Here is a 14257-nt window from a genome sequence, read left to right as displayed (position 1 = left end):
TTTCTCCTCCTACATCAATAACGTAAGCAACGCTTTGCTTTTCTTCGTGCTAAACCGTCGCTTTTATGAAAGGAAACGAAAGTGACTCTTGCCTTACTCAGGACAGCTGGGATGTGCGAAAGGCTCTGTATACTTCTTTGTGCGGGTCGCTGCGAGAATGGAGGGTTATGTTTTTGACTTATTATTATATTATTTTTATTCTGTGTTTGTTTGCTAATATCTTGTATTTTCATATTTTTTTGTTATTTTACTCTCTACCTTCCTTTTACACTTCCTTGCTTATTTCCCACGCGAAGGGTACCCAACCCCGCTTACGCTGGTTAGCCTCCCCCTCCCTGCTTTTCCCTGTTTGCCTTCATTTCTCCGTTCCACGTAGAGTGAATGCGATGGAAAATGGAGGAGTTTCTCTCGGCCTCATACATATAGTATAACCGACGGAACGTCCCTGGGAGCACTTCCGAAGCCTTTGGGCGGAAGCCGTCCCACACAACGCACCATTGACACGTGCCGGCGCAGCGCGGGATGCGTATAAACAGGGTGTCAAATTTTCCCTGCCTCGTCCCAGTATACGGACAGAATGGCCGGAACGACCGCCGTCCCGAGGCACGCACGAGGCGTCGGTTTTACTGCTGGCCATGTGTTTGGAGGACACATCGTTTTGCCATCGGGAGACCATCACAAGCCCTGGAGTACGGAACGCACCGAAGAGGCGAAGACGCACGGACCGATCGAGAGAACGGGAGCGGGGGAAAGACGCGGACGAGCTCTCAACGCGACACCCGTCAAGGACGGTCCTTCCGTCGCAGTGTCGCCCAACTCTGAGGGTTTCTATTCTGCGTTCCCGCCCCTTCAGGCAGCATCGACCAGAGGAACTGCACGTGCCCCTACGACGGAGCCAAGTTTCTGACAACGACAACAATGAGAAGCCGCGACTATTCAGCCAAGACGAAACAATAACCAACCAGCCTGCAGATCTCTCAAAACTATTAGCAGCACTCAACAGACAGGTTTTACCATCACCACTTTTGTTGAGAGCTTGCCGATGATAGAACAAGGTTTAAAGTAATGCCAGTGAAACATAAATAGTTTACGGGTCACTAGATTAAAAAAAAAGAAAAACACAGCGAACTTTTGAATCTCTCGTTTGTTCAAGACGGAAAACTATAGAAAGATTTTTTTAATGTGCCGTAAAAAGCTTGTGCCTTCATTAAACACGATAGACTGGCCACAAGTTGAATTCATATAAAAAATCGCCGAGCGCGATCAGACGGACACGCTACTTTGCGGCGCGACTCGTGACGTAAAATTGCGTCATCTGCAGACAAGATTTCACCATGAGCCACTGCCTCGTTCGGGTTATGCCTTGCGCCAGTCCCGTTTAAAGCTCTCAAGCTCGGGGTCAACGCATTTCCGTGTAGAGGGGAAAAGGGGGCACTCTGAACAGGAATGTGCTATCTGTGATCGCCCAAGGTGGCGGGAGGCGTGAGAAGGGAGAGGGGGGCCGTCACTTGAGGACTGCGGGGAGAGAGGCCACAGCATCGGAGGAGAGGGACCACTGGCTCTTGCGCTCGCTCAGTCTCCTCTGTTACAGACGGACGGACCGTATTACGCCCGCATTCTTTTTTTTTTTTTTAATTTTCAATCTGGTTGAAATTTTGTCTTACTTTGGTCCACCGAAAACCTTCAGCAGGCGAGCAAGAAGCGGAAACGAAAATTTGCTACAAAATAAAGAAATGAATAATCAGATTTACTATACCAGTAGAAAGCAACAATGGTTGTTTTTTCGCATAATTATATTTTTGCACTGATGAGACAGCCTGCAAAATACCCCTCGTCCACCCACCCCCCTCCCCGACACACACATATACCTGTGTGTGTTTACTGAGCGCAGTCATGCTTGATTCGTACATTGCCAGGACAGACATTTCTGGGCGAGTGACGCAGCTAGCAGGCGCAAGATATGTTAGAGCTGACGTCGTCTTCAACGAATTTAAAATTTAATGTATGGTACAAAATTCGAAGCAAACAATTGTACAACACTGGAGATATATAAGCATGCAAAGCAAAGCTCCTGCTTAGGCTTGTTGGCAAGCGAGAAGCACATCTGTTGCGCTGTCCTTGAGCACTTAACTGGACACGGAAGGAAGTCGACGCTACGCACAAAAAAATGCGCAGCTCGTGAGTAGTGACTCCGTCTCTCTGAGTGAAGTGCTCAAGTACAACAAAACAAATTCGCCGGCGAGCAAAATGTGGCACAAACTGCAATTTATTCGTGCATCACTTTGTTTTGCGTGCAAGGATAACACACTAAGTAGCGGTGCTCGAACGTTTCCATAAATTATGTACGTTAGGCTGGCTTTTTTGTACTCCTCACTGGCATGGCGGTGAAGCTCCCCGGGATCAACATGTCTGATGGATCGATGGGGTCGACGGAGTGGCACAGTAACAGAATCCGCCCCGTTTAACAAATATATTCCTAAATCAAAAGTTTAGTTGGAAATATTATCAACTATTATCACCCCTAGCAGCATGTATCGCTTAATAAAACAGTCTCTGTAACAATAAAGTAAAGTATTTAATGAAGTTTCGATACACTTTTTTATGAATGTGCATAATTTAAAGTGAGCGCAAGAAGAGCGAATAAGCACAGGGAAATACACGAATCATTTTCAAGTTCTTTTATCTCGGATTGTTCACCGTACTTACGCTGATTTCACACCATATATGTAATGTACCACGTATAAAAGCACATTAGAAGGAAGTCTTTTTCCGGCACACTGTTCCGAGAAATGTACACGGCACACGTAATGTCGAATGAGTAAATGAATGATCAAGCAGGTGCAAGCTCCAATCACTGCTGCAGATGCAATCACGCGAGAAGATGGTAGCGCAAGAGGCGGAACTATGCATACCTGTTCATTTTTGTTTTATTCTTTTTTTGAGGAGGTGGTGACCCTGACTCCACTTCTAGCTACCAATGAGTGTTGAAAACAACCGCTACACTAATACTGAAGTTGCTAGATGTGACCCCTTAGGTAAATTCAGAAAATATTTATGGCTGTCCAGTGTAGACGAAAAGTTTTATATTTTATATTTTAAGAAAACGGATAGGGTACAAGTTGTGTCCCATGATGGCTGCAAAGCCCCATTCGAGGTCCATACGGCTTGTGTCAAAATCATGATCATTTGCACTGTGCTGCTAAATTGGCGTTTGAATGGTTTATTGTTGCTGTCACGAATTCTCCGATTTGTTTCGATTCGGGGGGATTAGAAATAAAAGTGCGCTGCAGTGCTTGCAATATTATGTACGAAATACGCCCAGCGGTGGGCCGTCACCTGATGATTGTTTTCGGGCAAAATATAAACTACGGAGAGGACGGTAGGCTGGGTGAGGGCGACAGTCGAGGGAGCGAGCGTAACTCAGAAAAGCTGAGCCACGCTCGGAGCTCACGAGTGCCGCTGCCCGAGTCGACTCACGTGCTGCGGGTATGGACGGAGACGACTCACCAGAAAGCCGGGCAAAGGAACCGTCCAGCAGGATTGGGATCCAAAGACGAGGGTGTCCACCACAGTAGTAGGCCACGACACTATTATGACCGCGCCGGTTGGTCGGACGCGCTCGCTCGACGGTGCTGCGCCACGGTGCTAGTGCTCATGTGCGGGCAATGAATGAGACCGCGCTGGCATGGCCCTCCGTATAAGTACTACATTCAGGCTCTCTCTCCCTGGCCCTCGCGCCGCAAGGTGGCGCGACGGGGAAGCCGTGCCCTCTCAGTCAGGCGCCTCCGCGTGAGCGCGTTCGCCTCAACACCACCTCGACCAGTAGACCGCCACTTCGCGCACCCTCGCGGGCACAAATTGAATGCCCACCTTTCATTCGCTGCTTTTCCTTTCACAACGGAACCGCGAAACTGGAGTGAGCGCGCTGCACCTCGACTCGGCAAACAGAAGCTCCATTCGATTCAGAAGGGGTGCACGGCAACGTTGCAGAGAAAGCTCTGTGGTGCCGGTGCAGTGCAGCAGCGTTGTTCCGCGGTGCCGTGCATCACGGCTGCACCGTCAGCAGCGCCCCTGCGTGTTTACAAGCGAGCGAGGTGCAGGCATAGTCGTCTGCTAATCATCGTCCTCTACAACTGGATGTTTACGGCCACCTGGGTTGTGTCGTACGCATCAGCGGCGACGCTAAGTTCGTCCCGCGTATCTTCGAGCTCGACGGACATTTTCACGCGGTCGCCGCAACTGCCGGTAGCCGCCTGCCAACCCGCAACGCCCCAACGCTCACGGCACCGAATCGCTGCACCTCCTCCGTAGCAGGTGCAGCGGTTCTCTGCACCACGGCGGCACCACCGCTGCACCATGAGCAATCGAACGACGCAGTGCTCGGTACCTTTCCTGCAGCGGTGAATCGAGCGCTTTGGTGCAGCGCACCGTGCAACGGTGCAGGCGTTGCAGGGAATCGCGTCTGAATCGAATGGAGCTAGAGGGGGTAGAGCTGAAGCTCCCTCGCAAGGGTGGCAGGTGAACCCCTTCCTTCCGAAAGGTGTGCGCTGCAGTGAGGGAGGCCGCTTTCCGGGTTCTCATTGAAGTCTGCTCTTTCGAATTCGTAAGTTAGCCTTAGCCTTGTAGAAACAGCAGCTTCATTGAGATCCGGGCCGTCTGAACTCATCGCATGTAACGCGAGCGTCAGTTGACAGTTCAGCACCGACAGAGAACTTTCTGCAGGCGTAGACACCAAAAAGGAACCCAGTTTGAAGAAAATAATGTCACAAACTTGTGTTCTAACCTTACGGCTTTTTACTGGACCCGCAGCTGCTGAGGCGTTGCGCAGCCGAGCGCGGTTCGATTCCTGGGTTCGATTAGAGGCCGTGGCGAATATTTTCCTCATCGTGTGTTCGATATTTCGGCTCACGTTAAAGATACCCAAGTGGTCAATACTAATCCGGAGCCCTCCACTACGGCACGCTTCATCGCCCGTGTAGCGTCGGTGCGTTAAACTACACATCAATCAATCAATCAATCAATCAATCAATCAATCAATCAATCAATCAATCAATCAATCAATCAATCAATCAATCAATCAATCAATCAATCAATCAATATTTTCCTCATGGAGGTGAAAACGAAGCGTTCGTGAGCAAGCTTAAGACACCTAATGTGGTAGGAATTAAACTTTAGTTGACGGCGAAGACACGCCTTACAGTGAAGCGTGGCTGCGGAGCATAAAACCTATTTTTTTACACCGGGAAATAAATGGAGCAAAAATAATTATAAAAACATGCGGATTGAGAGGACAAATGGAAAGAGGCAATCATAGGTGGTTGTATTACGTGGTTCTTGATGTGCTTGTGGTTCAGTCTCGTCCTCAGCTTTGTATTCGGAGATGATATGACGTGATCCGAACTCTTGAAGCAAGCTGGAAGCCTCAGCTGGCTGTGCCAATCCACGTAGTTCGCTGAGCATTGTTCCAATCAAACTGTCGTGCCGAAGGAACCTGGAACAGTGCTACGAGCCGTTCACAAAAAATGCCTTCCTTTGTCTCATGGCACTTCAAGCGGCCGAATTTTGGAACCCCAAAATTTGACCCAATCACTTGGAAGCCAATTTTTTTTTTTATCAGCGGTCGATTGCGATATTCAGGTAGTGCACAGCTCTCACGCAGTGATTAGGGACGTGAGTGCAGCGATAGGCCCTAATCAGCATACTGTTTCTGGAGCTGTTCTGGCCACTTCAGGCTTGTTTTAAATCTACGAAATATGAAGACAGTTTCTGACCATTTTATTCATTTTACTAGGAATTTTAAACAAGGTACCGTGGAAATATGCAATAAGAACATTAATTAACGAAGAAGTGAGAGTAGCAAAGAATATATTGAATGGGGCGAAATATGCTAGCAATATTTAAATAAAGAGCAGGTGACAGTTGATGTCAAATAGCTTAATGCTAAAATGTGGCCTGATACGTGAAACAAAAAAAAAAATGACGAAAGGTATGCGATGAGGACCTAATGCTATAATAATGCATTTCTTTTTCCTCCGTCAAGGATACCTTAGCTGACCGGGTGCGTGGCGGTTCAGTTCACCTTAAGCGAATGCGATAAGCGAAGGAAAACCACGAGCACTCACCCGACCTCCGTGGCGAGCCTAGCTTTGACCGATTGCTTGTCACCAGACGAAGGCTAGAGATACAGTAACTGTGTCTGCTTACACATTTGCAAAGTTCCCCAGTGACTTCCAGCATTCAAGGACCGCCTCGCGGGCTGCGCCGTTTCATTCCCTCTGCCTACATTCCGGCAAGCAGCCTCTGTGTCGGACGGTATACCCATACTCACCTGGGCATCTGCCGGGTTGGCGGAATTTTCGAAACCTTCGCGCGGCCTTCGGGAGGAGGAACGCTTTGGCGAATCGTAATCTCTTACTCTGCCGCAGTTTTCATCAGGTGTGACAAAAAAAAAAAAAAAAAACAATCGGCTCAACTTGCTCGGATCTCTTAATACATGTAGCCCGAAATTAAGTCTTCACGAAAGTGTGAATGTATTTGTTTATTTCGCCGTAATTGCGGTAAATTTTACTAAAGTGCTTAATTAAAATAACACGTCAGTGTATTTCATGACTGTGAATAATGTTCTTTCAAGTCAAACGTTTCTAAAATGAAATTCACTTCTTAAGAAAAAGAAATTGACCTGGGCTGGCCGTGTACGGACCACCAGGGTGGCAGGGTGGCTACCGAGAGACGGGTCTAGCAGAAGGGGAAGGCCTTCTGGACGATGGAGGGAAGAAATAAGAAAATTCCAAGGCAAGGAATGGACTCGGGCCGCGCAGGACAGGAGGGGTTGGAGGTCAATGGGAGATGCCTTCGTCCTGCTGTGGACCCAAATAGGATGATGATGGTGGCGATGGTGGTGGCGATAATGATGGCACCGGGATGTATATCCACATTGTTTTCATTAATGGTAATGCATTTGTTAACTTTGAAACGTCGGCTTCTACAACTGGTGCATTTGATATTGATTGCTGATTGTTTCTCGATGTTAAAACATTTTTTTTTTTACATTCGAATGGGTTGCACGTGTCTGACGGGATGGTAATTTCAAGAAAAATGACGTGATGGAAGGCCGTATGGGTTGGCTGATGCCTTGGGAAAGGGAAGATTCGCGCTAACGCGACGGACGCTCTAGATTCGCCTCGCGGGCTGGAGTTGCCAAGAAAGATGTACGTGCGAAGGTACACGTATGTCGCGAGCAACCCCTCTGCGCCAGTTGCTCGACAACGAAAGGGTTTGCGTAAACGTCACATTCGATGTTAATTACGTGCAGGTTACTGATCCGCCATGTGATGCACAGATGGCTTGACCGGTGCAGGCTGTGCACAAAAAAGATGCCGATTAGATTGCGGTACCCAACTCCGTAGTTAAGTAAAGCAGAAAAAAACCGGAAAGGCTCATGCACGAACATAACATGATGAAAAGACTGGAATGATGCTTAAAGGAAGCATAAAAATATACCCATTCTGTTTTTATTTCAAAAAGGTAGTATTTGATGAATCGCTCAGCTCCACCACGGTCCGAATGACATTGTTTTCATACGCAAAAAATCAGGAAAATTAAGTTTGTAAACATAACTAAAGTTGACAAGCTTTCTCAAGCTTTCCGCTGCTTAACTCCAGCAGTGATGTCACAGAGGAAGTACCAATGCCAGAGTAATCATGCGGCGTGGCAAAACAGAACCAAATACATTCATCAATAGAATTGTCCCATCATGTTAATTGGCTTCGGCCTTTGTCTTGAGCCGCCAGTCACAGGAGCTGTGACATCACAGGGGTCGCGCGAGAAAGCGGCTGGTAAGTTACCACTGTTTCATTTGTTTGTTTGCTTTTAATTATAGGCCACCCGCCACGGTGGCTCAGTGGCTAAGGCGTTGCGCTGCTGAGCACGGGGACTGGGGTTCGATTCCCGGCCGCGGCTGCCGCTTTTATGACGGAGGCGAAAAGGAAAAACGCCCGTGTGTACGAGATTTCGGCGCACGTTATAGATCCCCAGGTGGTCAAAATTAATCCGGAGCCCTCGACTATTGCCTGCGTTGGGTCGGCGCGTTAAACCCCACAATCAATCAATCAATCAACCAATTGATCTAATTATAGGCTAATTGGTTGAAGTATGCGTTAATGATGGAATCGCTGTTATTATTGTCTGGCAAAATTTTGAACGAACCGAACTTGTGTTTTGTCTTCACAGTTCCTTTAAACAACAACAAAAATTGGCTGGCGATTACGATACTCCCTAATGGGGCAGCAGCAGTGCGCTGAGGCAGCACTCACTCGGGGGTTCTCTCGACGGCAGCGATGATGAGCCTCTGCGTCGGCGGGGCGAAGTGCGTCTTAGGAAGGGACCGCGACCCGCGTCTTAGGAAGCGAACGCACTTCATCGTCACGCGCACGCCCCCTCACGTTTTCCCCGAGCGTCACGCCGTCGAGCGCCTCGTGCGGGCACAGCATACTGCCCCCTTTTCTCCCCCACCACACACTTTCGGAAAGCGCTCGCTGCGCCGCCACGGCGAACCGGCCTCCCCTCCCAATTTTGCGACACTCTCCTCCTTTGCTTTCTTCCATCGTTCGCTTTTTATTTCACTCGTTGGTCTTGCCATCGTTCACTCGGTAACGACGACGGTGTCGCGGCTCAGCCAAGAGACGCGCCCCCTGAAGCAAATGACGAGACGATAACAAGACGGTATGTGAAACGGCGATACAAAGCGGCCGTTGGCTGAGCTGTATTGGCCGTTGGCAAAGGCGACTTTTGCATAAACGTATGTCCACATTCGCCTGCTGCTATAGGTGAATGTGGAAATGCGCATACGTGCAACGGGCCTTTTATAACCATCCCGTATCACCTGCGGAAGTGAACGCTCAAGACCGCGTGCCGTAACACCTCGCTCCGCGCCGGCCAGGGGAAGGGCGCCCGATCGGCGTGTGACGTCACTGGGTCAGGTGAACTGTGCTACTCTCTTATTTGATTGATTGATTGATTGATTGATTGTGGGGTTTAACGCGCCGACGCAACGCAGGCGATGAGGCGCGCCGTAGTGGAGGGCTCCGGATTAATTTTGACCACCTGGGGATCTTTATCGTGCGCCGAAATCTCGTACACACGGGCGTTTTTGCTTTTCGCCTCCATCAGAAAAGCGGCCGCCGCGGCCGGGAATCGAAACCGCGACCTCGTGCTCAGCAGCGCAACGCCTTAGCCACTGAGCCACCGCGGCGGGTTACTCTCTTATTTGCTATTGTGTGCCTTCTGCACGTGTTCTTTTTCGGGAGCAAGGACAAATAATAAGCGTGAGCTACTCCACCCTGTGTAGGCGAATGGCCCGCGGGGCCCTTTTTAGCCCACGACATAGAGGGACACAGGATTTGGGTAAAGGTATGAGAAAAATCACGCGCCCCTCCGTCTAACGACGACGATGGTTGAACGCGAAGCTTTCTCGTGATGGATTCTTTGGTTGGCCGATCATCCCACACTGCTAGTGTGTTCTACTCAGGAGGTACGCACCACTTTTCTACAACACCCACAGCCACTCTCGGGTACGTGCACCCTCCGTAGACCTAACGTTTCGGTGTGGGGTGTAGGGCGCGAATCGGTGCCTGCTGCTTGGCGCTCGCTTCACCAATGTCGAAATGGAGCCATCGCTTGGATGCCGGTTTCATAACGCGAGGGACACCGGTTCGATTCCGGCCACGGGCCGCGTTTTTTTTTCTCTTTCACTTCACCCGTGATCACTCATCATCGTCGTCGTCGGAAAAAGTTGGCTTTCCTGCATGGGAGGCAACTTTCGACGTACAACGACATCAGCGAGGACGCTAAATAAAATTTCATTCCTCTTGGGTGTTGATTGTCATCCCTGAGACGCGTACATACACGCACACACTTCTGTTTTGATTCTACTGATCTTGAAAATGGTGCCCATTGATAACCAACCTACTCAAAATGCATACCCATGCGATGAGACGTATTTATGCTGGAGGTCCAAATAACGTTCTGAACGTCATGCGACTTCGGTGGTAGCCGCGTGCTAATTGCGTCCACACCGGAGCGTTCGTTTTTAAACGCCTTGGTCCTTAACGGCACGTATAGCCTCTGGAGTTTTCGTTCTGGGACACAAAAATAAGTACATAAAACTTTAGCCGTATAAGCTTCGCCCGAAACAATATATGCAGGTCTTCACACCGCCATGAGTAGTATATACTATTGAGTGGTGCGGAGCAATTTTAACAAGCGTTTAAATATTCCCATATTCCGTTGTAACTTGTGTAACCTTCAACCTTGCCTACCAGTAGCTAAGGCAACGGATGTAGCGACACGATGTACGAGAATGCACGGTGGGGGCACGATGAATGGGACGACTCAAGAAGTGGGGGTGTTTGCTCGATGGATGTCATGGCACTCGATAAAATGACTCGATGTACGTGGTGGCAAACAAAAAAAAATGCATTTTCAGGCTTAACTTGGGCTTCAGCACGCTAGTTTCAGCAGGCTATCCTTTAATTTTTTTTTTGCCCTGTACGCAGCTTAAAACGGTAGAAGTGGGAGATGACAATGATGAATGAATGAAGGGGAGGGGAGGGGAGGGGGGGGGGGGCTGTTCGTAGTCAAGGAAAACTTGACTTCACCGAGGCTGTGATGCATAGTCGTTCATGTTGGAATTGCCCAAACCAAACGCGCTCACGCCACTGCCGTCCTGACCAGCTTTGATCATTTTTCTGCTCCCTTCGCTAAACAACGCTGGTGCAAGTGAGTGCGACCTTGGTTGTTTCTAAGTTGCTAAAATAAAAAAAAAATACGTGGAAGGCCTTCAACTGCTGGCAATTTATTCTGAGAGGCGACGCTAGAAGCAAACAATAATGAATGGCCAGAGGAAAAGCACATAGCACTGCACTTTACGGCAGAAAAAAAAAATGAAAATGAGCTGGCGGGCTTCGTTGACGCGACAGGGCACCGTCGACTCCGTCGGAAGGTGTTAGCCGTTGTTAGCAACTTACAGTCGCAATCGCTTAGTAGCAATAAGTACTTGAAATCGGTTGGGACGAAAGGGGAAAATATAAATTTCGAACCAATGGATTGGATTTTAATGACCTCCACTCCCGGCTAATTAATATTGTTCCAAATTTCATAGGAAAACCCTTCTGTGTGACAGAGATAGAGAGGGAATTATCTTTAGCAAGACTGGCAATGTTAGCAGAGCAAAGAAAACTAGCTTGCTACTTTAGATGTGAGCGAGCTGGAAAATAACCGAAATGTTAAAAAATATAGATACTGATGAATATGATGATGACGATCATGATGATGAGGGCGATGCATGCATAAAGTTTTCTACAGAATCTGGCCAACAACTTTTCTTCATGTACGTGAAAATACATTTTGTTGCGCATGTTGCCCGTTTACGTGATCACCAGGGGTCCCAACGCGTCCCTCAAATGTAGTCTCATGGAAAGCGGCTGGTCCGAACACGCTGTATAGAAGCCATAAGTGTTGAGAATTCTGAAGATGCACAAATGAGCTCCCCTAGATCTTCTTGAACATCGCCGAAAGGGCAGAATAGCGAAGTAGCCTTGTTTTATCGTGATGCCGAAACTTCATGTGCACTACGTGGTATTCGGCCGCATATGATGTGATTAGACTTAGTCGTGCTTGGTGGGTTAATTCGAGGTGGAATCTTAAAATTGCAGTGATGGTCTATGGAATGAACGCGCGTACGGATATTACGAGTTAGACAAGGCAGACCGGCCACTTAACAGTGGATGCCAGGACGGCATCCACTTGCCGGAAAGCTTGGAGATTCAGAAAATTTGCGTAGAAGACAGGGGATTGACTTAAACTGGGAGCGAAAGTACAGGTCTACTCGTGGCCATTGGCGACCTTTAACCAGCTCTGGCACATTAAGAGAGCTCTGTGACTGCAACCCCCGTAGTATTGGGTACTGGCCAGAGGAAGGGAGCTGAGCGAGTCTTAAAATCCACGGAGACTTAACTGACTGTGCTCAAATGGAAGCTTGGGAAAGTGGGTAAATTTTGAAAGAGTAAACAACAAAACACAACGAAGGAAGAGAATACACAGCGCTGACACTCAACTAAATTTATTCCACCGAACTTACTTTATAGATTACCGACCTGTTTTATATTCTACATATTTCTGGCACTACATACTTCATATTTTCTGTAGTCATCTATCACATTGAGAGTGATTTTACATTTATATATTTCGAGCACCCCTTCTCAGCAATATATTTATCCTTTACCGGCAACCTTAACCACGTTGTTGTACACACATGTTTTGTAATCACCCGTAGCTATTGCTTCTTTTTGGCTGCGTGTGTTCCATAGAAAGGCACTGCGTTCGGGGAAAGAACTTTATTTGCGCGCCAACGCTGTGTCTGTTCGTGTTTTCTTCTTCGTGTTCCGTTGTTTCGCGTTTTTTCGCGCTGTTGATTTTTTTCAAAACTTCTTTGACTCCAGAGGAGGGGTAAGAAGGCAACAGTGCACAAAACAACACCGAGCCACTGGAGACTGTAGAAATCACCCAGCGCGTCCTCCTGATCTGTGCCTGGGGAAAAGGGGTAGGGGACGAACACCCTATAGTAAAAGCTCATTAATTTGAACTCAAAGGTGACCCTAGAATTGTTCGAATTAATCGGAGTGCGAATTACCGGGCGGGTGCTAGAATTATTGGTCATCGCACCACACTGCGCGGGAAGAATACAGGAAAGCCACCTCTGGACTCGTGATCGCGAATTCGGCGCCTTCTTTCGCTTCGGTGAGTGTTTTTTCCTACTCGCGATGACTGGCACAGTTGATTAAGTGTCGCCGACAAAGCGCCGAGGCAACGAAAGAGGTGACACAAGAAACTGGCTACCCGCCGAGGCGCAATCAGCAGGACTACGACGACCAATGGACGCCGCGCAGGCTACAGCTGAGCTTGATGCGCACGCCAAGTGATCGCAGGCCCAGACCAGCGACCGCAACACAATGAAACCCTGCAACGGCATGCGCCGTAATACTGCCGCCGGCGGCGCGCGCCCGCTGCGCCAGCGAAATGAGCTGTCGCAGAAGCGTAGCGCGCGCGCTACACCGTTTTTAAAGACGATAGTCTTTCTTGGGCTACTTAAACCCAGAAATTTTGGTCTGTCTGTATGTCTGTCTGTCTGTCTGTCTGTCTGTCTGTAACTCGATTCAGCCACCCGGTCAAACTAAAATTGATATTGCGCAATAGTCTTATATACTCACAGCCAAATGTAAACGTCTAAGCATGGTTTATATGTTCATACTTGTCAACTTTATTGAACAAGAACAAGACATTACGCAAATATAAGACAGGAAACTAGTACACAAGGGATATTTACAGTGTTCCTTTATTTAAAAATTCATGGATGCTTGGTTTTTCGATAAAAAATGATATTCTACATCTACTGAAGAAAACCGCGGCCTTCTGGCGGCATATGAAAAATCACGCGGTAACAGCAACGAAAGGTTCCACTAGCTAGGTTCCACGTTCTGCTTGGAACGCACGGGCAGCACGGCCACGCGGTTCTATAAACCTTGTACTCGGCCGCCTCCATTCACGCGTGTCTCCGCCGTACTGCAGCGCTGGCATCGAGGAACCCGGCCTGTAGCAGTGGAACGCGGTAAATTCAAATCGCCTTGCGCAAACCTTTAGTGTGTTTACCTTGGGATGAGCGCGACGGTACAGAAACAGCATGAAAGGCGAGCGGGAAAGCAAAGGGGGGGGGGGGCATTTCCTTGGCAAATTCTACAAAGACTATCGTCTTTTGACGACATTTGCAACAAAATGAGCAGATATGCGGCCAATTTTTGTTTGTTTGTTTGTTTGTTTCGTTGTTTCTCATTTATAGTTAATTTGGTTGTTTTTTTTTATTTGTAACACATTGTAATCACTCTGGGCCAACTTCTTCTCCCAGGAGCGATGGAAACTAGGGAATCCCAGTTCGATTTAACCGTTCTGGATACCGACACGTTCGAATTATGGGGGGTGTTTTTCCCCATTGAAATATACAGGGCTGTGCCGGGACCAGGGAGACAGTTTGAATTAACCGTAAGTTCAAATTAACCGAGTTCGAATTAACGAGCGTTTACTGTACTGGCACGTAGCGCATGTATACGTGCTGTCGGCGGGTTTGACAATCTAAAACGTTATGAGGGCTAGGGTGGTGCAGGCTTGGCCACAGCATAGAGGGACCCGGGGAGAGTTTTCGGGTAAA

General features: G+C 48.3%; 1 protein-coding gene across 3 annotated transcripts in view; it reads right to left on the bottom strand.

The window, feature by feature from the left end:
- Impl2 (Ecdysone-inducible gene L2) overlaps positions 1-14257 on the bottom strand; it is a 171799-nt gene that overhangs the window by 26226 nt on the left and 131316 nt on the right. The window contains exon 1 of one of the 3 annotated variants that reach the window (XM_077687973.1): positions 3508-3679. The exons of the other annotated variants lie outside the window; for them this stretch is intronic. The gene's annotated coding sequence lies outside the window, so the exon portion shown is untranslated. Of the gene's footprint in view, positions 1-3507; positions 3680-14257 lie in introns of those variants that run through there. 3 annotated transcript variants of the gene reach the window in all.

This window comes from Haemaphysalis longicornis, unplaced genomic scaffold (genome assembly GCF_048455015.1).
Source record: "Haemaphysalis longicornis isolate Haplotype H1 unplaced genomic scaffold, Haemaphysalis longicornis Haplotype H1 scaffold_1, whole genome shotgun sequence".
Classification (NCBI taxonomy): domain Eukaryota; kingdom Metazoa; phylum Arthropoda; class Arachnida; order Ixodida; family Ixodidae; genus Haemaphysalis; species Haemaphysalis longicornis.
The sequence above is the reverse complement of the archived record's forward strand: the minus strand, read 5'-3'. Positions and strand labels throughout refer to the sequence as shown.